This window comes from Crotalus tigris, unplaced genomic scaffold, assembly GCF_016545835.1.
Source record: "Crotalus tigris isolate CLP2741 ecotype Arizona unplaced genomic scaffold, ASM1654583v1 scf7180000023617.9722795, whole genome shotgun sequence".
In the NCBI taxonomy this organism is placed as follows: domain Eukaryota; kingdom Metazoa; phylum Chordata; class Lepidosauria; order Squamata; family Viperidae; genus Crotalus; species Crotalus tigris.
The window spans coordinates 7,734,175-7,758,133 of record NW_024100081.1 but is presented as its reverse complement, the minus strand read 5'-3'; positions in this window follow the sequence as shown (position 1 = coordinate 7,758,133).

The following is a 23,959-nucleotide window of genomic DNA, read 5'->3' as shown; positions in this document are numbered from 1 at the left end:
CCTGTTGAAATACTTTTAATTTTCCACCAAGTATTTGGATAGAAATAAATTTTTATGGATGCAATTTAAGTGAGGAAGGGTAGTGCAGTCTGTTTTATTTATCTCCATCCTGCGATATGCAGTAAAATAATCCTTATAGAATTTTGCTTGGAACGAAATATATTTGGGAATGCCATGTACTAATTAAAGAGATATAATGTTGTAAAAACATTTAGGAACAATGAAAGGTTTCTATCTCACAATGAATCATTTTCTCTAACTTATGCTTCTCTTAGCTTCTTAATCTTCAAAAGATTACAATTGCTATTCTTCTGTTAAAATACCTGATCTTTTGGCTTCAGAGGATTGGCTTTATGTTGCTATTAATATGCCATCTGGCCTTTTTTTTGCTGCTCTTTTACACCAGAGCTGGGCTAAAGCTATTGTCTCAGGAAGTAAATTAATCCTAGCTCCCAAGACCAAAATAAATCTGTTTTTTTATTAAAAGAGAGGAAAATTATGTTAAGAATGAAACCATACCAAGGTTATTTGAAGGCATTTGTGTGGGGAAAAGTCAGCATAAGTTAGGACAACAAAACTAGCCACATCACAAGAATGAAAACGGCTAGGTCAGTTCCTTAAAAAATCCAGTTGATCTGGATTTTTAAGTTCGGATTTGTATATTTATGGGAAGGGACGCAGAATTGCTCTTGGGGATGTAAATGGAGGTAGCTAAGATATATATGCATTCAGAAATGTTGGGTATGGAATCAGGCTAAGGACTGGGCCTACTGAAATTTAGTGCAGCATAAAAGAAGATAGAACAAGGACTACAGCAAGGCCTACATGTCTTCAGAGCTTAATTCTTCAGTCAGTCCTGTATGTAAATCTGGACCAATCACCTTGTCCTTATAGAGTAGTGGAGATAAAATAGGATGAAGAATAACTGAATAACTAGCCATATTGCTATAAGCTTCTGGGAAGAGATTTTTATTACCTGATTTTTATTACCTTCCTATCCATCTTGTATATTTTATATCAAAATATCTGCAAGAGTGTTAGGGCTTTGTAAATGAAAAAAGCTCTGAAATAATAATTTCACAGCCTTTCAACATGTCCCTTCAGTGGGAACATTCCTAATATATTGCCTGAGGTTAAATCTGCCCCATATTCATCCCTTTATGTGTATGACATTTGATACCTTCACTCTAAATACTTGCAATAATTTCTTTACAAGCAGAGCCATGAAAGTAGATATGATGTGTCTGAGATACAATAATTCAGAACACTGTTACATGGGTGACACCTCAAATTGCCATGTCCAAAAAAGACTGCCCCTTTGGAAAAGCCATTTAAAGAGTGACATGAGAGTAAGGACTATATTCCCTAATAATGTTGGGAGAGGATGTGTATCTATACTCTATTTGGGCACAGGATCACCCAGGATCATTGGGGATAAGGGTTTAAGCTGTACTTTGCCCCTAGTGAGAGTGCAGTGCAAGAAAATGGTAAACAAAGTGAAAGTATGAATGTCAATTCACTTTAAGATGGTAAGAATGACAGTTTCCTCTGACTGATGCAGAGCTGTGGGATTTCATTCCAGTCCAGTCCAGTCTATTCCATGACTATACTACTTCTCTTTCTCTCTGCCTGCCTCTCATTTAGATATAGATGTAAGATACCTTTTAAAACCTTAATTAACTTGTTAAAATGTATATTGTAAAGAATTGGCATGAGTCAAAATCTACAACTGAGAAATGATAAATAGAATATATTCCTCCTTCTAGTAACATTCACAGTCCTCACGCCTTGGAGATGGCTTCTATTTGTCAAAGAATCTAGTTTTTTTTCCTTTATAATTCCAGATACAAAATCTCTAAAAGATGACTTTATACATAGACATCACTGGATTAACAATATTAAAATCAAATTGATTATATACTTAGCAAACAAAAATGGAGAAACTATATTTAATTAGCCAAAACAAGACCTAGTGCTAGCTATGGTTCAGATAACACACTTCTTTCTGCAAAATTACAGTTTAAATAAAGCAAGGACATTCATTAGACCAGGGGTGTCAAACTCGCAACGTCACATGACTTGTTGCGACGTACATGACTTGAATTAATTATTAAAGAGATAGGGCATCTCCTCTTAAGTACAGAAGAAATAACCCCATGAGTAATTATCCAACAGAAGGTTCAGAATAATATACTGTATATGTATTCATGAAATAAAATTTACTAGCAGTCTATTTCTTATTTTAATTTGTTCCAGAAACCTAATTTCCACCATTTTGAAGGCTTTTTCCACTTTACATTTTTTTTAGTTAAATGTTGTTGTCTCAGTGTGTAAGCTAGGTTTCTACATATTTACATGAAGAGCACCAACTCTGAGGACTTTTGGAGTGTGTCTGTGTAGGAATTTTGTTACAATTCAAAATTCTACATTTTTTAAAAAAGCTACAATTTTAGCATTTAGTAGTGCTTTTGGAATGCCAAATAATAGATAGGACAATGATCATTATACACACTTTTGACCTGACCACAAGAACCATTTCCAAAATGCTGTCTTGTCCATTGGACTTCAAAAAAGCATATATGCTGCAGCAATAATTAAATTAATAATTATCTAATTTTATACACACACACATCTATATAGTATGAAATATTGGGTGGATGATACATAATTAATCCTTATTTTACATATAAATCACTTATTCCAGCAAAAATGTATTACAAAATAAATAAACATTATTATTTTTATTTCACCATACTCTTCCACAAGATTCGCAGCAAAATGTAAGCAAATTCAGAAAGCAGAGTGCAAAAACAATGTTCAGAGGAAAGAAGACAAAATAGTCATTAATCAGATATTTAAGGAAATGCATATTTTGAAAGAAATATAGTAACCAAGATTGTCAGAGGGTTTTTAAAATTTGTTTTTTGTTTTAAGATTACAACTTTTACTCATTGGCTTATTGATCGTACTGAAAATGTTGCAGTTTGGATTAACGAACTATCAAATCAGCAAATGATGCAAATCAGTAATTAAGCAATAAATGCAATCAATAGTATTTATCTTGGAGATATTTGTCATTTTAAAAAAGCAGAATTTGGGGATACTAGGAAGACAGCAGTGCCCCTAAGAACACTCCTGGCTCATGGATTTGGCTCAATTAGACAAGATTTTACAATGAAGCTATATTAAAATAAAGCATAACTAGACAATATGCTTAGTTAAGACAAGCAGTCAACTGTAGATATACATTTATAAATGCCTTTTTTTCAATGCTTTTCTGTTTATGAGAATTTGAGACTATTTACAGTATTTCTGCATTGTGTTTCTTGCCATTTCTAGAAATAAGCTGATATGATTAGCTAAAGCAAGAGCTGACTTACTGCTTCAAAAGCTTAAAAGGGTGTTAAAGACTTGCCAAATTAGAAATACCAAGTTAATAGCAGGACTAATAAATAGGAGAGGGTACTTAATTCCTTTACATTTCAAGCTCTCCAGGGCATTAGAGTGATTGATGGGTGGATACAACTCTGGACAGGCAAAAGAGAGTACAGAAAATCTTTGTGCATTTCAAAATGGTTCGCAAAAGCTTTTGCAAAAGTGACTTTGGTTGTGTGGTTTAAACTGGGCTGTTATTACCCCTAATGTATCAGAACGGGAAGGGAGAAGTGGGGAAAAATGGGAAGAGTGGGTTGGGTTTTGTAGGTTTTTTTTTTTTTTTGGTCTTCTGTGGATTGTAGACCCCTCCCCCCTCAAATCTCCTTAAGCTGTCTTGCATTAATTAGTCTTAACCACACTGTTGCATATTTGGAAAGAGATCGCTGAATTCCAATAAGGCTTGACCCTAGAGGGACTAGTTCTCTTGCTTTTCTTCTCTCATCTCCTTAAATCTAAAAATTGCTAAGTGATCTCTGTGGCTCAGGCTTTCTAGCAGATTAGTGTAAGAAAAGCCCCAACATCTGCAAAAGTGACTGCTTTTGACAACCATACCAATATCTTAAAGAGCAGGAATTTCCCTAATAAAACCCCTTAAAAATAAGTCTTCTTAAGATTTCTTAATGCCACAGTGATCAGTTTGCATGTTTCAGAAATTCAAGATTTTTTTTTATCTGCTTTTGAAAGTTATGAAAATGAAGCAGGTTTATTTAAAGGAAAGGAAAAGTGGGGAATTGAAATGCAGGAGCACGGACTAGCAAAGTTTCGAAGCTCTTGATAAGACCATAAAATGTGCAATTCTGTAAATATGCAAGCTGGGTGAAAGTTGACAATTGGTGGTTGATTTGAACTTTAGCAACATTGGCAGAGGTCATATTAATGTTAATAGCAATAGTTGTTGTTGTTAGTTAATATCCATTTGTTTTATAGGTGACACAAATTCTTCATTTAACTGTTATAAAAGAACTTGGATAGTTCTTTTGTTTTTGCTGCTCTAAATACACCCCCAGGCATACTTTGTATCCAGTATAACTCCAATGTTCTACCACCTCTCCAGGAGAGTCCACTTTCAACATGATCTGTTCTACCATGGCTTAAATATACTATATATGAATACTGTATATAGTAAATTAAAACATGTAATTTATAGAAATGTCAGCTGTTCAGAATGAGAGTGAACCTGGGGAGATCTGGGGTGAAATTCGTGCTAAACAATGAAAGTCCATCATTATTTCTTTTTATGTCTCAGATAAAATGTGTGCAAAGAACTATGGATTGCATAGAGCTCTTTGGTGGAAAGGTAGATTATAAAGGAAAGTGATTTAAGTGATTTTTTTTTAATTTGGGAGTGAGGAAGAGACTGTGACAAAGGATCCAAAAGCTACAACATCTTTCAAAAACAGATTTGGCTATATGATGGGCTTATCTGGACTCTATTTTAAGGCATATACATGAATTTTAATGACAGATAGGATCAAAAACTGGGAGGACGGTAAACGCTATAGGTACTCCTTTACTTATAGACATTCATTTAGTGACTGTTCCAAATTACAATAGCACTGAAAAAAGTGACTTATAACCAGTCCTCAACATTTAAGACTGTCACAGCATCCTCATGGTCATATGATCAGTTTGATTGCATGTGCTGTTGCAACTCTTAGGCCCTTTAAGTGTTTCCATCAGAAAAGGAATACATTGTGCCATTTTGAATATTTGGTCTTACCTAAAATCTGCATCTGTGTCTGCATACAGTACAGTAGCCTGCCCTGCCAATTTTGGTAGGGGTGTAGTTTTCCCCATGGTAGATCTTTAATTAATGTATTGTTTTCTGCTTGACTCATTGTCTGGGGTTAATATAGGTTATCCGGATATAGGCTGCTGGAGAAGATGTTCTGGTTTTTTTTGGGGGGGGGGGGTATTTTTATTATGTCTTTTAAATCAGGGGTTCCCAACCTCCGGTCCATGGACCAGTACTGGGCCGTGGCATGCCAGCAACCCATCCGCACAAACAAGCAAAGCCCCATCCTGGGATGCAGGCAGCACACAAAATCACACGCCCTCTGGTCCATGGAAAAACCTCTCTCCATAGAACCAGTCCCAGCTGCCCAAAAGATTGGGGACCTCTGTTTTAAATGATATGTAAATATGGTTTTTCTCTATGTGTCGCATTAATGTGTCACATTAACTATGTGTCTTATTAACACTCTTATTAATGGCAAGCTAATAAGAACATTTACAGTCCACCACTGTTAACCTATCTATTCAAATTTGATTGGTGTTCTTTAACTCTAATGAGTGTGCGTTCATCTTAATTATTTTTAAATCTTATTATTTAAAAGATGCTATGTATCTTCCAACAGAGTTCTACCACTTAAACTATTAAAATATTATCCTACGATGTAAAGTAGCTAATACAATGCAGAAAGGAGTAGCGCTTATAACAAATGCAGCACAACAGTTTATCCCATTTGCTTCTTGGAGACCACACTTTTTAAAAAATGTTGTGCCTTTGACTCAGTTTTTATCTCTTGGAGACTGCCTGAACAAGTCTTGGCAAGGTTTTTCAGAACTAGTTTGCCATTGCCTGTTTCCTGGGGCTGAGCAAGTGTAACTGGCCCAAGGTCACTACCTGTCTTTGTATCTAAGATGGGATTGGAACTCATGGTCTTCCAGTTATAGCTGATGCCTTAACCACTACCCTGAATTGGCTGTCCTCAGCTGAGATAAACTAATAAGATTATATTTACCTTTTTTCTTCCTGTTGCATAAGAAGATTGAAAACAAGGAATACTAATTAATTCCATATCTCCAGGAGAGGCCGCTGAGATTTGAATGCCTATTAGAATACAGAATACAAAGTAGCAGTGTTAGAAGGGACCTTTGAGGTCTTCTAGTCCAGGGGGCCCAACCCCCAGTCCGTGACCAGTACCGGGCTACAGCATGCCAGCAACCGGTCCACACAAACAAGCAAAGCCCCATCCGTGGGATGCAGGCAGCACACAAAACCATGCACTCTCCAGTCTGTGGAAAAACCTTTCTCCACTGAACCAGTCCCTGGTGCTCAAAGGTTGGGGACCTCTGTTCTAGTCCAATCCCCTACTAAAGCATATACAATTCTAGACAAATGGCTGTCTAATTTCTTCTTTAAAACCTCCAGTGTCAGAGCACCCATAACTTCTGAAGGCAAGCTGTTTCACTGAATTAATAGTTCTCACTCTCAGGAAATCTCTGCTTAGTTCTAGGTTGCTTCTCTCTTTGATTAATTTCCATCCATTACTTCTTGTCTTGCCATCAGGTACTTTGGAGAATAGGTTGTCCTCCTCTTCTTTGTGACAGCCTCTCAAATATTGGAAGATTGCTATCATGTCACCCCTAGTCCTTATCTTCATTAGACTAGACATACCCAGTTAGCAGCATCCTACACTTACTAAACTAGTTGTATCTGGATAGTCCCCTTAACCATTACACTAAACTGGTTCTCATATAATTATAGAAAATTACACTATAGAAAACAGTACATTTCTGAAAACAGGATAAAGTGAGATTGAATGATCTATGTACTTGTGTGTTATCAATGCACAAAATCAGTGCTTTTCCTCTTTAGAAGTTTTAGACAGATTTGGAGTGGAAAGCTTCAGATAGAGAAAGGGTTTCTCCAGCTTAGACATCATCCAGAAGTGTTTATTTCAGTTTCCAGAATTTCCAAACAATTATGGGCATTGCTTAGAATTGTGATGAAGGTTATACAATTGATGGACATTCAGATTGGTGTACTGATTTCTAACTGTCAAAGGAAAAAATATCTCCCATAAAGTAAGATGCCTAGTTTTATCACAACTGTAAAATCCCATCACAAAGCCATAAGTAATTGTATATCACTCAATTATAATGTCTAAAATATGTGCTTTAAGGATGCTGATTATTAAATTAATCTTGTTAGTTCATTTCTTGTAAAAAGTATCTTGGCTTATTTTAATAGCTGACATGCTATAACTTAAAATACGGATTGGCAATCCTTCTGAATATTGTATTATATCATCATTCTCATGAGACCCAACCATCTTGATAAAATGGTCAGGAATTTGGAAAGATGTACTGTAGTCTGAAATGTTCAGAGGACACTTCAGGCTATGGTGACAAATAGTTCCTTGGGAAAAATCTTCATTGAAATCAATGAGTCTGATTTTCCATTTAAATCTGTTTAAAATCACATTGCACAGACAAAAAGAAAAATAGAAGAGATCGGCATTATTACTGATATAGTCTAATTGCTCAAAGAAGTTGGGGAAGATGTACTAATAACTTCACAGATAGAATAAACGGAATGCTTATATTATTTCTAAAACAACCTTTCGGCTTAATATCTCAATCAGTGCAAACGGGTCTTTGTAATTCAGAGAGTGGACTGTTGAAGTATTTTCCCCATAGACGCCCTGTTGTATAGGGAATATTGGTAGCTGCCAATTGCAATAATGGCTTCTAATTCCAAATTAATTCAGTGTAAATGAACTGTCAAGGAAAGATTGATTTGTTTTGGAAATTGCCTTGCTCCTGATTGCTTGGTGACAGCAGGAAAGAGCCAACAGGAACGATGCATTGGCAGCTCCACTAGAGCCTAAAGGATCATTTGGCAGGTGAGGGACCAGTTGCAAATACCAACTGTCAGGCCTGCCACTGACTAGGATGCTATTCCAGGCAGAAATGTCTTCAAGAGCTGCATCAATGTTACTAAAAGCTCCTTCCGTGAAACTGATGCATAAAAACAGTCGGGGTGCATCTATATGCAGAGGGTTTTTGAAAGACAAGTGTGCACATAACTGATACAGGGAGTGCTCAATTTACAACTGAATGACCATTAGTGACCATTTTAACGACACTGAAAAAAGTGACTTATGAACCATTTTTTACACTTATGACCGTTGCAGTATCCCCATGGTCAGGTGAACAAAATTCCGATGCCTGGCAATTGGCTCATATTTATGACAGTCACGCCATCCTGGGGTTATGTGATCCACTTTTGCAACCTTCTGACAAGCCAAGTCAATGGGGAAGCCAGATTAACAACTATGTTACTAACTTAACAACTGCAGTGATTTACTTAGCAACTGTGGCAAGAAAGTTCATAAAACTAGGGCAAAACTCACTGAGCAACAGAAAATTTGGGCTCAGTTGTGGTTATTAGTCAAGGACTAGCTGTACACATTTGTGGTTCTATTTTAAAATGACTGCCTCTCTTTTGCTGCCACAACAGAGAGCAGCTCAAGGAAGATTCAGACTAATAGTTTCCAGCACTGTCTGTTGCTGTTAGGCAAAATTATACAACTTCTTTTTCTTTCATTGGGACGATCTGTTGAAGAATTCAAATTTGGTGAAATGCAAGTCCATCTTTTTCTTTACACCTTCTCTCTTTCTCTCTCCCATTCCCCCACCCCTTTATTGCAATAAATTCTTGAAATGAACCTGGTGACTTCTGGGACTATTTGAAAAGAATCCTTGTTTATGATTTACAACGTTTGTTGTTGGCAAGGTGAGGATAGAAGAAATCCTTACTGAGGTACATGCAAGCTGTTTACCAAAGACATTGGAAGGCTCAATTTTAAATGTGCTGATAAATTTTAATTTTAAATGTTGGTCTAACTCTTTTTCACAGGGATTCTGAGAGACTAGAAATGGCTCAGGGCCAGGAACATGGATGATCAGGGATTAGAAAATAAGTTCTATGAAGAGAGATCAAGAATAATCAATACCAATCTTCACATATCTGAAAGGATTCACACAAAAGACTTTTAAGAGTTGTTCTGTATTACCTAGAGCACAGGAGATAAAATGATGGATTTTTTGGGGGGGAATCCTTAAGATAAGAATGGCTTACCTTTTACCATTTATCTCAAGAGATAGCAAGCTTCTCTTCACTGATTGTATTCCAACAGGGCATAGATAACCAGGAACGGATGGGATGCCCATGTAGCATGACAAGTAGCATTGGAAAAATCAGTCAAGGTTGTAACCAATCTATGCCACCATATCTAGAGCATAACACAGTGAGCAGCTAAGTGGAAGAGGTCAATCTACATTCCAATACAAAAAGGGAAACTTAACAGTCTGCAAACTGCCACATGATAGATATCCTTAATTTCACATACTAGCAAAATAACACTTAGGCTCATCCAACACAAATTAGAGCCCTATATGGAAAAAGAGATGTCAGATATTCAAACTGGCAAAGGCTGAGGAACATGAGACATTATTGTCAATGCAAACTGTAAAAAGCCAAAGAATATAAAAAAGAAATCAGTATTTGCTTCATCAGTTATAGAAAAGCCTTTGTTTCAATCATTTCAAGCTGTGGGATGTGCTCAGAAAAATGGGAATCCCAGCACATTTATTATTTTATTTCATTTGGTTTCATTTTTAGAAATAATTCAAGATGGCGAACATATCCAATACACCTTCCTCTTGCTGTTTTCCCCACAACCACAACCCAGTGAAGTGGGTGGGCTGAGAGAAAATGACTGACCCAAAGTCACACAACTGGCTTCTTATTATCCTCATGAGAAACTTATATACAGGTCAGAAAGCCACAGTCTGGACATAACAAGTTTAACAAAGGAGTGTGACAAGACTGTATGCTCTTCTTTATTTTTTTAACTCACATAGAGAATATATATTAAGAGAAACTGGATTGGAAGATGATATGTGGTTTTAAAATTGAAGGAAGAAACCTCAGTCAATTGTCCTATGTTGTTGACATTACCCTGACAGCCCAAAATGCAAAGGCTTTGCAAGCTCTAGTATTAAAAACCAAACAGCACAGTTAAAAATGAGATTAAATGCAAAGAAGACCAAATTAATGACCACAGATACAACAACTCTCTTTAGAGTTGACCATGAAGATAGCAAAGTGGCAGATGACTGATTTTTAACCGAGTTCTAACTAACATGTTGATGATAGGATTATTTTTCGTGATTTACTGATTTTCATTTGTTACTCTTGATTGTTAGGCTTTTTCAGATTTTATTAGTAGTGTTTACTTAACAGATCAACGTATTTGTTTACTAATTGTTTCTAATATGTTATAGTCTAAGCTTACGGTAAAAATGGTTGAATATGATATTTACTCATTATTATGACCCGGATGGTAGCTTGTTTGTTGAAATATGTGATTGTACCTATCCTTATTTTGCCCTAAATTCTTTATTCCCTTCCTTTTCCCCTTTCCCCCCACCCTCTCCCTTTACCATACCTGTATTGTTCCTATTTTTCCTCATTTATATAAACTTAATAAAATTCTCTTTTTTAAAAAAAGATAGCAAAGTGGTGATACCTTCTGCCCTCAACAGTGAAGAAACAAGCAGTTAAGAAAAATACTGCAGACTAGCCCTAGAAAGCCTTGGAAAAGATATTCAAATGCCATAATATGTCTATTCCTACAAAGAACAGAATTGCGCAATCCATAGTATTACTTGTATCATTCAAGTGAAAGTTGGGCGTTAAAGAAGCAGGATCGGAAGAGTATTGATGCTTTTGAAGACTGGTGCTGGAGAAGACTTCTGAGAATATCATGGACAGCTAATAAATGAATGAATGAAATGAATGAATAGATAGATAGATAGATAGATAGATAGATAGATAGATAGATAGATGGATGGATGGACGAACAAATGAACGAATGAATGAAATGAATGAATGAATGAATGAATGGATAGATAGATAGACAGATAGATAGATGGATGGATGGATGGATGGATGGATGGATGGATGGATGGACGGACGGATGGACGGACGAACAATGAACGAACAAATGAATGAATGAATGAATGAATTGTTTAACAAATCAACCCAGAGTTCTCAATGACCAGGCTCAAATTACCCTACTTCCTGGACAAGTCCCTACAGTTTTCTTGATAATATTTCAGAAGTGGTTTGCCATTGCCTCCTTTCTATTAGATAAGAGAGTGATTGGCCTAAGGCCAAAGAGAGACAGAGTGAGTTACTGGCTCACAGTCATACAGCCAGCTTTATGCCTAAGACAGAACTACAATTCATGGCCTTTTGGTTTCTAGTCTGGTGTGAAACTATTGCACCATATTAGATAGATAGATAGATAGATAGATAGATAGATAGATAGATAGATAGATAGATAGATAGATGTTCCACTCTTGGCTTATGAATTCTCTAATACAAAAACCTACACATTTATCTTTCCCATCTCTTTCATTTTTGCTGTTTAAATTCTCTGATCAATACAGGTGCTGTGTGAATGAATTGTTAATGAGACTGTCTAGATGGTTTTATCAATAACATTTAAATACTTTTCACACTTGCAGTAGATTTTGAATAATTTATTTGTTTGGGGTCAATTGCATATTATCTCATTAGCATTAGTCTGAGAAGTGATATTTGGGCCTGCTAGCAATCTTTAAAGACTTCAAGTGTTGGGATTTAGGATTTTTTAAAATTTAAGGATGAGGATTATTAAGCATCTGGTTTTGCAAAATTGTGATGTACAGGACCAATCAAAGTAAGATTTTTACATACAAATTCAGAATAAAGTTTGACATCCTTTGGAAGCGATAGTAAACAAATATCAAGACATTGGCTACCATTTTACATAGTTTCTCAATATAAATGCATTTCAATTGAAATATTTTTCAGTTATTTTATTTAAAAGATTTATACTTCATGCTTCGATTCCCAAAAATTGGCCACTGAAATATTTTGTTAACAAAATACCACTGCATGAAGTGTAAATCTTGTGAAAAAGAAGACACAGGGAGAGCTAATATAAAGACTTAGTATTTTCTGTGGGACTTGCAGTGCTTAAGTGTAGTTTGTCTGAACAATCTGAGGGTCCTTTTACAGACTAAAAGGGATTAATCTCCCTTTATCCACCAAACCTATGTACACATTCAACAGTATAATCATCTCTCTCTCCCTAATCACTTCATTCTAATTTACAATCTAGAATGATTTCTTAAGAATTATCATTTGATTGCAGCTTTAAAAAGCACATTGTTGTGTTCCTATAGGTCAGTGGTTCTCAACCTGTGGGTCGGGATCCCATTTGGGGTCGAACGACCATTTCACGGGGGTCGCCAAACAAGGCTGTCCGCCATTTTTCCCCCCTTTTCTTTGGCCACGCCCCTGGCACCTGGTGATGTATAAGTGGTTGGGGGTCACCATAACATGGGGAACTGTATTATGGGGTCGCGGCATTAGAAAGGTTGAGAACCACTGCTATAGGTTAAAAAAAGAAAAAGAGAAAAAATATTGCTCAAACATTTATTTCAGAACTGATAGCATGAAATGCAACCTTTTCTTTGAAACAATAAATAAGTAATGTTATATTTCCATTTGAAATATAACAATTCTACTGCATTTAGGAGCATATTGCTAAAAAAAAAAAAACCTTCTTGGCAATCCAATTTTTTCAGTGCCAAATCTGCTCCAGTGTCACGTCTAGTCACCTTTAGATGAGACAGGCAGCACATAAATTTAATAAAAAAATAAAAATAAATGTCTTGAAATGCACACATGGTGTTTTCAGCTGTAAGCTTCTATATCGATGAGTATTGAAGCCTCTATTGTGAACTCAGTTTCTCACCATAGAGAACCATTTACAGCCAATTTACAGGGCCACTGCTGATGTAAATATAGTTCTCGTCTTATTTCATATGAATAAATGTTTGGGTGAAAATCACCCTAAATGAAAATGGAGAGAATGACCACATCTGAGAAATCTGTTCACAATCAGGACCACACCTGGCTTTTGAAGTGTGGCCTATAACATGCTGTCAAGTGAGGCCTTGCTTCAAAAAACAAAACAACATTGTATATAACTACCCTAATAGACGTGTACATTGTGCAGACCTGTACATTAGGGAAACAAAACAACCACTTCATAAACGTATGGCATAACATAGATGAACAAACTCATCAGGACAAGATTCAGCAATCCACATTTTAAACAGAGAGAACCGCTGATTTGAAAGAGGGGCCAAAGAGGCCATCTATGTCAAAATTGAACAGTGTTTTCTCAACAGAGGGGGAGGGATATGACATCATCTATCTTCAGTCTACAACACAGTCCTTTCAACAGTTCCAAGAAGGCTCCCCCCCATTTGCACTACTCAGATGACTGTGATAAGCCTCCAGGTGGCATCAACGACTCTCTAAAAAATGCAAATGACCTTCTGTCTGCAAGGAATATAAACCCTTCCATTCCCCACCATCCAGTCAGAGCTGAAGAAACTTCTTGGATGAGAAGCAAAATGTCTTCAAAGAGAAAAAAGAAAGTCCAGATGCCTCATGAAAAAGCACTTTTGGGACAACCATGACCTGGATGATTGAGAATCTCCATAGACATTTACCCTAATAGAAAGTATAGTGTTGCCAGTGGGAAAGTGATTATAGGCTTCTGTTAGATAATGAGAATCAAATAGCTTTTGGGGCTCAGCATACATGCCTAACAAGCACACATAGACATCTCACCCCATAAGAATACAGATGTCGTACTGTAGATATATTTTATTTCTTAGCATCACTTCCCAAATTCCCAGTCTTCCCTTGCACTATCAATCTGAGACCCACTCCTTGCTTTCCTGCATTGCTCTGCATTGCCCAGTCAGCATGCATAAGGTATCATAAGTATCCGTCCAGATCATAAGTATAACCCATGCCAAAAGCTGTGATGGAATAGCCAAGAGAGGTCTGATCTCAAGGGTCACTCTGAACTGAAGACAGCCCTGTTGATCATGGATCACTCCTTTCTCACAAGCCAACTTTCTATGCAAAAAAGAGGTTTACATGTTTCTTCCTTTGTATGCAGCTGGTGCAGTATACCGTTTGCACACCAGTGAAGCTCCATAATGGCAAATTGGGAACAGAGGCTTTCAAAGGTTTTTTTTTTTTAATCATGCCAGATGCATAAGAGACATTTTGCTCCAATTCACCCCATCTGGAGTACAGTCCCAAATTGGACTATAACCCATCTGATCAGTCAAGATCAGAAGTTTATCCATCCAGTAATAACTGAGGTGAGCATATAATAGTTCTCCTTCCTTGCTTCATTTTGCACCATTTCTTTCTTGCAAGTTCATACAGACATGACTTTGCTAGGGGAATTATGATGAACCATGAGAGGAGCAATCTATTTCCGAGAGACTTTTGTTGCTGACATTACAAATGACCACAATCAGAAAAACAAACAGCATAATTGAGTAATCTCAACAGCCTGCTTTAATGGAATTTGAGGAATTAAAATACAGATCTCAGCTTTATAAAGCTGTTGCTTGCCAAGTGGAAGTAAGTGTTTATGTATGGAATCTGATCACAGTAATCCCATGTTAATAGCTGGATGATGAAAAGCCATTGCACTAAAATAACCCTGGTTGTAAAAAAAAGACCCAAATCAAGCAAATGGGTCTTACAACACTATGCCTCCTGGTTGCCTGGAGGATACACCACAGAACAACAACCACAAAATTAGATACAAAGTTTAATCCCACTGTGTTCCTTATAGGTGTCCATATAAGTGTCTATATTTGTGACAGCCATAATGTAGCAGTCTTTGGAGTATTTCCATACCTAGTTTCCTTTCACAGGGCTTGATCTTAGTTGTCATCAGTGAAAAATTTGACACTTCTAGTTTGTTTGTAAGGCTTCCTATGAAGCTGCCATACCAAGTAATCCACTTGTATCTCATTACCCATGCAAACTGGGAGCATGTTCCAGGGTTTTCAGACTGGAGTTTGCTTTAGGCCTTTCTGAAAAATATCAGAAATTAAACTTAGCCCTTCTACCTGCAAGTTGTCTGCTGTACTACAGATGTTTGATTCTTTGCACCACTACTCTAGTTAATACTCCACTCAGTATCAAGGATGCAGCTGTAGAGGTGGTCAGCAGTATTAAGTATCTAGGGGTGCAGATAACTAAAACTCTGAATTGATCTCTCCACACTGGTCATCCTTAGTGAAACGTGCAAACCAGCACCTGCATTTGCTGCGTCGGATGAGGAGAGTACATCTTTCTCCTTGTGTCCTGGCCACTTTTTACAGAGGCACAATTGAAAGCATTTTAAGAAACTGCATCACTGTCTAGTTTAGTGGCAGCAGTGCCTCAGATGGAAAGTTCATACAGAGAATGGTAAGGACAGCTGAGAAGGTCATAGGAAGCTCACTCCCTGGTATTCAGGAGGCTGCTTATAAGCGCTATGTGCTCAGAGCTCAAAGCATTGTTAGAGACCGCACACACCCACTCTATGGTCTGTTTCTGTTGCTCCCCTCTGGGAGGAGGTTTCGAAGCATTTCTACCTGATCAGGACTACCTGATTCTGTGATAGCTTTGTTCCCAATGCCATCCATCTGGTAAACTTGCAAGATTCGTTTTTCTCACCATGCACATGTATACATAACCTGAACTAGACTGTTGTTTTTCTATGTTATATAATATATGTGGGTATATGCATAATTCTGTATTTATTTATTTATTTGTCATATTTATGTAGTATATTGGAGGTGGTGACCCTTTGAGAGCTGAATGTAATGAAATTTCATTTTAATGTATGCTGATTAGTGTACATTCAAAGTGACAATAAAGTTATTATTCTATTCTATTCTATTCTATTCTATTCTATTCTATTCTACTCTACTCTACTCTACTCTACTCTACTCTACTCTACTCTACTCTACTCTACTCTACTCTATTCTATTCTATTCTATTCTATTCTATTCTATTCTATTCTATTCTATTCTATTCTATTCTATTCTATTCCCCTCTCTAAATCATAATGGTGGCCTCAATGAAGAGCCTGTCTGAATGGTATCATGTGATTGTCTGCAACAGGGACCCTTCATATACCTATAAAAGTTTCCACATGTGCTGGAATCTTGAATTTCATTCCCTATGGAATCTTTTGCATGTATGGGAAGCTGCTCTGCTGCAAATCACCAAACCATCCTTGTGGAGACAAGCTGTTCATTAATGGCACCAAAACAAATTAGACATGGGAGATGCTATTCACCATTCTTGGATGTTCACTTCTTCATTGGAAAAAAAAAAGTCAAGTCAAAATGCAAGTAACATTCAGCTAATCCATGTGCATGCGGACACACACACAAATACACACAATGAATATTTTTTTCCCCCACTTTGTGATGGACATAGTGCTTTTCTCTAAATAAAGAAAAGCATGTTTGTGTTACTGAGTAATTGTTAACAGCATTCGTTTTTTTTTTTTTTTTTTTTTTTATTGAAATTTTTCAAAAGTTTTACAAATAAAAATCCACCCCCCCCTCCCCAACCACCCCACCCCCCCCCCGACTTCCCAGAACTGAATATAGGATTATTTAACAAATATTTTAAAAATAACATTTGCAATTTATAAAATAATTAATAATAATAATAAAAATCACAGTAATAATATATATAGAAATAATATACATAACATAAACTTTAAAATGAATAATATATACTAAAAAAGAAAAAAAATAAAAAATAAAAAGAGAAGAGAGAGAGAGAAAGAAGAAAGAAGAAAGTAGACGAAAAATAAAGCATATATATATATAAAAAAAAAAATATATGAATAATAATACATTAAAAATGTATATATATAAAAAAGAAAAAGAAGAAAGAAAGAAAGAAAAAACAATCATTACAAATTATAAAAAGGCTAAATAATATTTTTCCATATCCAAATTATGTTGTATAAAATTTATCCATTTTTCCCATACCGCAAAAAATTTTTCTTGAGATTGCTCCTTTAAGAAAGCCGAAATCTTTGCCATTTCTGCCAAATACGAAACTTTATGAAACCATTCTTGTAAAGTAGGCAAAGATTCCTTCTTCCAATATTGTCCTATTAACAACCTAGCGGCTGTAATCAAATTTAACATCAATATAACCTCCTTAGCATCACAGTCAATAACAATACCTAGTAAAAATAATTGCGGAGTAAATTTTACCCTCCTTTTAAAAATTCTTTGAATATTCCACCATATCTTAATCCAAAAAGCTTTTATATGCTTACACGTCCACCAAATATGGTAATAGGTAGCATCCAAATATCCACATCTCCAGCATTTCGGCTGTAGATTAGGGTACATAATGGACATTTTCTTTGGGTCAAGGTGCCATCTATAAAACATCTTATAAAAATTCTCTCTTAAATTTTGCGCTTGTGTGAATTTAACATTTCTTATCCAAATAAGTTCCCAAGTATCCATTGAAATCGTTTCACCAATATTCTGTGCCCATTTAATCATACAATCTTTAACTAGTTCAAGTTCTGAATCTAATTCCACTAAAACCCCATAAACTCTCTTAATATGGGTTGGCCTTTGATCTCTTACTTGTTTTAAAAAAATTCCATCTTCTCTAAGCCAGCCCATTTTACAATCCATCTTCCATCTATCCACTATTTGTCTATATTGGAACCATGAATAAGTTAAGTTTTCATGTGTTAATTCTTCCAAAGATTTTAACTGCCAGTCTTGGCCATCCCATCTTAGTAACTGTACGTAAGAGACCTTGTCCATATTTACCCCTTTCCTTATACCTTCTATGGCATGCCGAGGTATAGCCCATAATGGTATTTTGAAGTCACTTTTATAATACTTTCTCCACACTCTTAGCAAAGAGTTTCTTATAATATGAGACTTAAAAACCCAATCCACTTTTTTATTAAATATTAAATATGCATGCCATCCAAAAAATAGGTCCCAGCCTTCCAAATGAAGTATTTCTGTATTTGTTAAATTCACCCAATCGCTAATCAATGTCAATACTACAGCATCATAATACAATTTCATATTTGGTACCTTGAGTCCACCTCTCTCACGAAAATCTTGCATTATTTTAAGTTTCACCCTGGGTTTTTTCCCTGCCCAAACAAATTTATTAATACCTTTTTGCCATTCATCTAAATTACGTTCGTTCTTTAAGATAGGTAACATTTGGAACAAAAAAATAAACTTTGGCAGGACATTCATTTTAATAACTGCAATTCTGCCCATAAGGGATAACTGTAAATTATTCCAGTTTTTTAAATCCTTCTGTACCTCCATCCACAGCTTTTCATAATTATTTTTATACAATTTTACATTAGAAGCAGATAATGTAACCCCCAAATATTTTACCTTATCAACAATTTCAAAGTCTGTTAAGTTAACTAGAGCCTGTTTATCACCATTAGTCATGTTTTTAGCTAATATTTTGGTCTTATTATTATTAATTTTAAAGCCAGAAACACGTCCATATTGTTGAATCAATTGTAATAATTTCACCACCGAAGAAACAGGTTGAGACAAAGTAACAACCAAGTCATCTGCAAAGGCTCTTAATTTATATTCTTTTTTATTAATTTCTATTCCTTTTATTTCTTGAGACTCCCGAATTTTAATCAACAAAATTTCCAGTGTTAAAACAAACAATAACGGAGACAACGGGCATCCCTGTCTTGTTCCTTTTTCTATTACAAAAGCCTCTGACAAACCCCCATTTACAATAATTTGAGCAGTCTGTTTTGATATATATTGGATAATACTTGTAATATATTTTGTCCAAAATTCATCTCCTTGATTAAACACAGCATAAACTGCCAATTCACTTGATCAAAGGCTTTTTCAGCATCCAAAAATATCAAGCCTGCAGAGACTTGGTTATTCTTTTCTAAATACTCTAATAAATTAATAATTTGTCTAACGTTATTCTTCATATACCTTCCAGTTATAAAACCCGATTGATCCCTATGTATAAACTGCTGCAAGATCCCCATAAGCCTGTTAGCTAAAATTTTTGCAAAAATTTTATAATCCACATTTAAAAGAGATATAGGCCTATAATTTTTAGGCAAAGTAAGATCTTGACTATCTTTTGGAATCAATGATATAAATGCATTACGCCAGGATGGAGGGATCTCTAAACCCTGTAATAAATTATTAAACAGTTCACACAACGGTTGGATCATCTCTTCTACTAAAGCTTTATAATAAATAGATGTCAACCCATCCGTACCCGGCGCTTTGCCCAATTTCAATTGTTTAATAGCTGTAACAATTTCTTCCTTAGTAATTAAACCGTTAATCTTTTTTTCCTGATCTTCTGTTAATTTAGGAAAGTTGACTTTGCCTAAATAATTATTTATATCTGTAATTTGAATATTGGTACCCTTATATAATTTTTGATAGTATTCTAAAAAAGATTTCTTAATCAATTCTTTCTGATAAACCAATTTACCATTATAATTTATTTTATCTATATTCCTCTGTTTCTGTTTTTTTCTTAACTGATAAGCCAACCATCTCCCTGGTTTATTAGCATTACAAAATGTATTTTGTTTCATAAATAGCAAATTAGTTGCAGCTTGATCAGCCATCAGCATGTTAAATTGTGTTTTTAACAATTTTAAAGCTCCTTTAATCTTTTCATCTAAGGGATTTGAAATTAAAAGTTTCTCTTTTAATTTAATCTCCTCTTCCAAGTCTTTCCGTTTCTGAATCTGTTTCTGTCTATGCAAATTATTCATTTTTATCAAAATACCACGCATAAAAGCTTTACTTGCATCCCAGACCATTGACATTGATGTTCCCTTGTTCATATTTAAAATAAAATATTCCTTTAAACATTCCTTTAATTTATGAACATTTTTTTCTTGTTTAAATAAATTCTCATTCACCCTCCAGGATCTCCTATCTTCCTTCTCTACAAACAGTTCCATCCAAACTGGACTATGATCGGACAATGTCCTAGGAAAAATTTTTACATTCTTCACCCTGTTGTATAAATCTGTTGTGATCAAAAAGAAATCAATTCTTGAGAAAGATTGGTGTCTATCTGAGAAAAACGTAAAATCCTTTTCTTCTTGATTACGTTCACGCCAATAGTCTCTCAATTCCCAATCTTCTTTCATGTCAAAAAAGGCTTTAGGTAATTTAGCCTGTTTAAAAAAGGTAGAAGAGCCTTTTTTGTCCATTTGTATATCTAAGACACCATTCCAGTCTCCCATTAAAATCACGGATCTATAGTCCAACAAAGTTATTTTCTGATGTAGTAACCTATAAAATTGCTCCTGTTGCTGGTTTGGTGCATACAACCCCACAATAAGAATTTTCTTGCCATATAAACCAAGTTCAAGCATAACATATCTTCCATAAGGATCTGATTCTAACAAGGTAGCAGATAAATTCTGTTTAACATAGATTACCACACCCCCTTTCTTCCCAGGGGCGGGAGATACAAAATGAGATCCCAAGCGAGGATTATTTAAATATTTTTGATCTTTAGCTGTAATATGAGTTTCTTGCAAGCAAATAATATCATTGTTATGTTGTTTCAAATAGTGGTAAATTTTTTTTATCTTTTGAGGAATGTTTAATCCATTAACATTCCAGGACAGGAGCTTTGCCATCTCCCTTGGCCTTCAGCCTGGAGAAGATCCGCTCAAATTCTGCTGCTGATGAATATGTAGCAGAGCTTTTGGTCTTGCTCCTCCCACCGGCACTGAAGCAATTTGCTGAGTAGATTCTTCAATTTCTTTTTCTTTTTCTTTTTTCTGTTGTTCTTTTTCTTTACGTTTATGTGCTGCACGGGTCATTCTCTGTTCTTTAACCTCTGGTTGAGACATCCATACCACCTGTCCAGCATTCATCATCCCTGTACCTTCAGATTTCTGTTCCATCTCTTTGTCACTCAAGACTTTATGCATCATGGGCAAAGGAGAGCCTGCTCCCAGGACCGTTTTATAAAATTCCTTAGCTTTAGCAACTGTATTAAGTCTATAACGTGTCCCCGCATGGCTCAAAACAATGCCCATCGGAATCTCCCATCTAAATGGCATTTTTCTTGCTTTAAGTTCATTTACTAAAAAAGCAAAATCTTTTCTGCTTCTTAAAATTTTAGGTGGAATTTCCTTTAAAATAATAATATCTTGGGCAGCAATCTGAAATCTTTTATTATAAAAAGTTTGTAGAATCTGATTTCGCAAAGACTTCTTAGCAAAATATATCACCAAATCTCTAGGCAAATTCCTCTGTTTTGCAATCCAAGAATTAACTCTATAAATTCTTTCCACATCCCCACGTAACTCTTCTTTATCAATATTCAAAATAACAGCCAAGTCATTTATCACCATTTCCATCAAATCTTGAGTTTTATCTTCTTTCAGACCCCTTATTCTCAAAGCATATTCCATCTGTCTATACTGGAACATAAGAATATCATCTTGTGAAGTCTCCACTTTTTTCTCCATATCTTGAAATTTATAATCCAAAAGTTCAACTGTTTCTTCAATTTCCTCTACTCTGGAGTCCAGCTTCACAACCACTGAGGCCATTCCAGATAGAGCTAGAAGTATATCATCCCTCAAAATAGCATTAGTCTGTTCTAAAAGCTCCTTCATCTCTTTCTTCATTTCCTCCTTAGTTTCAGATTTATTCTGGTCCAAAAGTTGTTTCATTTCCTCCCTAAACTGTGAGACAGCACTTACCATTATTTCTTTACTGTCTTGTGCTGATGTGCCAGATGGGGGAGGTGAAGGTGGAGTAGATTTAGGTTGCTGCACTGAGGGTATTATTTTAAGTTGTTGTTGCACAGTAGAAGTCGCAGGAGAAGAAGTTACTTTAGAAGCTGCAGTAGCTGGTTGTCGTTTTGAAGCCATTTTAATTTATCTTCCTTTCTTCTTAAAAATACCAATAAAAATAAATAATCCAAAAAAAAATTAAAAATAAGATAAAATAGAATAAGATAAGATCAATCTAAAAGTCCCCAAGAATAAAAAAGTAAAAAAAGTAAAAAAAAAGCAATATTAAACAACAATTCAGCCGATCCGTCTTTTAAAGGAAAAAAAACTTTCAAAACGCCATTTTACTTTCACTCTCACTTTTCCGCCCAAAAAAAAAAAGAGAAAGCTCAAAAAAATAAAAAAAAATCAGCAGATACTAAATAAACTAAATAAACTAAAAAAAATAAAATAAAGCTAAACTATAAATAAAATCCTTTAAACAGTTCTGTCCGGTGTAAGATTACTCACGGTTTCTTTAAGTACGGAGATGGTAGCGGCGTCTCGCTTTGTTTCCGAAGAAACAAAGACAGCTGAGAGGCGGAGAAGGCAATGAACTCCGAGGTAACCCTCTTTCTACCCCCCTAAAAATAAAAATCCAGGGAGAGTTAAGAGGTTCTACCTCTATTCATGCGATCTCTACCCCTTCCCTTCGCCCGGGAAGGGGATTGCGAGCCGCGGGCCAGCTGATAAACGCTGTGCTCCGCGGATCTGACACCTTCTCAGGAGGACGGCTACAAAGTAGCCGCCATCTCCACCGCTTTGACCACCGGAAGTCAACAGCATTCGTTTTAACACAAGGAAAAAGTATGAATGAGAAACAGAAATTTTGAAGTGTTACTTTTCCTAGGCAGCAATTCAGCATAATATTCACACTGTTGTACCCACATCTCAAACCATAGATGCACCACTACTACTGTGACACTTTTCTTGCAGGAAAGATACTATGATTGGAGCTGAAATAAATGTTGCTGACAGGCAAGCTTTAATACACTTTAATCAAGTACAACTCAAGGCAATTCTCAAAGCATTGTCAGAAAATGGGAATGGTTAACTATTTCATTCAACTTAGTCTGAGGCTATTGTATATAAGAAATAATACCAAAGCTGCAGAATGATACCATGTACTACCTGAAAAATAGGGGATGGTGGAACAATGAAAAACAGCTTTAAATAAACACGGGGGCTTATGCTCAGCTAGGACCTGGTTTAGATTGGCCAAATTCAAACCACATGTGGCTTTACCATACTTTAATACTCTCCCTTGAGCAATTTCATCTGATAATCCTGTTATATTATTTTGTTGTGTTTTGATCACTGTTATTAGAGGAGCCCATCTGTGGTTTTAATCCTCGTTCTCTTAATTAGCCCAGATGGCCAAGAACCAAGTGAAGCAATTCCCCTACAGGCCTTAAAAGCTACAAAACAGATTCCTACCAGTAAATAAATTTAAGCATGAAGGAAGCCCATGTTTAAAAACATATCCTGGCTAATGTTTTGCACTGAGGAATAAAGCTTAATTTGTAGTCCCTGTTGTGTGTTCTGAGATGCCTCAGAGTAATTATAAATGCCTGTATATTTCTCATGACTGCACCTCCATTGTTTTTAATCCTGTGTACAGGATTAAAATATGCATGTGCAGTTGATACAAATCCTATTGAATCTGATGAGGTTGACAGCATTTTCAGTGCAAATGCAAAGATTAGGTCCAGTTTAATAGGTAAATTGTCAGTGACAAAGACATGTTAGCACATCTAAGACTTAATTAAGATCACATGCACAGAGAAGGAACTTGCCCACTTTATGCAATTCAGCTAGAGCGCTTCCTATCACACTATTAGATCTGCAAGCTATATTAACTAACCTTAGATAATATTTCAAACTTTTGTATGGGTCACATAAAAAGAAGTTGAGGAATATTTATTTATATTCTGCCTTTATTTTTATAAATAAATCAAAGCAACAAACAATCA